A 1783-nucleotide genomic window follows, 5' to 3' on the forward strand; every position below is an offset into this window, starting at 1 on the left:
TCAAATACACATCAACTACTCCTTGATTTCATGTCAATTTGAGTATAGTCTATGTGTGACAGATGGAAAGGCGAAGACAATACATTAACAACGCGCAAAATATTATTATTGACGGTTTGTCTTTTGTGTTAGAAATAATGAGTAATTGAACCAAATGGCTTTCCATATTACACAAAGCACGTGAAAAGGCTTGATTAATTTAGGGGAGGGGCCAAAACTGATGAAGCCCAAAGGCTCTCTACCGTGATACCACGTGACCGCTTCGGGAAGTGGTTCAAAAAGCACAAGAACTTTGACAGGGAGCATATGTGGGAGTTTGTAGAAGATTTGCTGTCAGTTGGATAGAGTTTGGATAGATTCTAAGAGCAGATTGGTTGTTTTTCCAACCAATCTAGCTGGTTTAAACTATTACAGTCAGATCAAACAATTAAATGATCAAAATCTGACCAAACCGCTGGATACAGTTGTAACTTAAGTCATAAAAATTATTGTTGTCTGGGGAGTTAATGGCATCATCTGTAAGACATTGACTTCCACTCCTGAGGTTGATGTTTAGACTTTTGAAAGTTGCGTATATACTTATATACTATAACAAGTATTTTGGCTAATGTGACTAATTTGTATTGCTTTGCCATAGTAAAAATATAGACTGGGTAAAAACACAACCAAATTAAATTAGTTGGTTTAACTAAAAGATTGGTTGAACACATCATTTCCAACCCGATTAAAACCAAAAACAATAGAAAGATTTATGTTTGAATAAAAATGACCAACACGTTGCTCATCATTGCCCAATTTCCACAAGCACTTTCACTGTCTGCTTGAGCTTATTTCACTAAAATGGCAAAAAAAATGTTGTATCTTAAATGATTGTTCTCTTCTAAGACATTTTACACACAAAAAAACTTACAGAACATTTTAATATACACACCGATCATTAACTATTTCAAACGAAATGAAACAGTAAAAAAAGAAAAACAATTGGGGAAAAAAAGTCACAGATTTTATTACAAACTGTAGTTATGCCCTCCACCAGTAGGTGGTGACATGTTCAGATGATCTCACCATCACTGCTAACAGGCTAACAGGCTAACAGTCCCTCCCCCGTTCCAAGCTTACCTTCAGAAGTAACGTCTTTCCGTCGTTAGGGCTGGAAAAAGTTTGCTTACTTGGAAAAAGTTTGCTAGACCGTTATTCTAACATTCTTCGGTTCCCACTTAAAAGCATGCACAACAAGAAATCCAAATTACACTGAAGTACTGCCCGCCAAATCTCCCCAGTGGAGGCTGAACGTAAGGTACGCGCGTTCTCCGGATGTAGACGAACGTCATAGGTAGCCTTTCAAAATAAAACGCTACTACTACTCCTACCACTTATATGAATGTCTTTGCCTACTGCTACAAATAATAATAATGATGATGATAATTATTAATACAGGTAACATCATTATTGCGTTAATGCATTTGACAAAAGTCAAACAAAGTAAAAGTTCCTTAATAGAAACGCTACCGGAAACACCTCTTTAGATTACATAATTAAAACCAATTTATGTTTTTGTTCCCTTAGAATAAACTGAAAAATTAGCTTTTTCTCAGGTATTTAAGAGTCACAACTTAATGATTCTAATAGGTAGGTTTATTCTAACAGGTCTTTTTTTCCTTTTTCCTTAGAAGCCATTGGCTTCAAGTAAAATAACAATGTGTCAAATATCTAACCATATTATGTCAGCTTGAATCACTAATCAACATAGCAATGGGAAATTCTGGTGTTTCCAGCAGCAAGA

The 1783-nt window shown here is 35.5% G+C and overlaps 1 protein-coding gene across 2 annotated transcripts in view; it reads right to left on the minus strand.

Moving 5' to 3' along the window:
• Nucleotides 1-1303, minus strand: part of LOC107080887 (transcription factor E2F3-like) — a 17220-nt gene extending 15917 nt beyond the window's left edge. For both annotated transcript variants that reach the window (XM_015369097.1, XM_015369096.1), the window contains exon 1: nt 1120-1303. The gene's annotated coding sequence lies outside the window, so the exon portion shown is untranslated. The remainder of the gene's footprint in view (nt 1-1119) is intronic.
• Between the last annotated feature and the right edge of the window lie 480 nt (nt 1304-1783).

Source organism: Cyprinodon variegatus, unplaced genomic scaffold (genome assembly GCF_000732505.1).
Source record: "Cyprinodon variegatus isolate N-32 unplaced genomic scaffold, C_variegatus-1.0 Scaffold2455, whole genome shotgun sequence".
In the NCBI taxonomy this organism is placed as follows: Eukaryota; Metazoa; Chordata; class Actinopteri; order Cyprinodontiformes; family Cyprinodontidae; genus Cyprinodon; species Cyprinodon variegatus.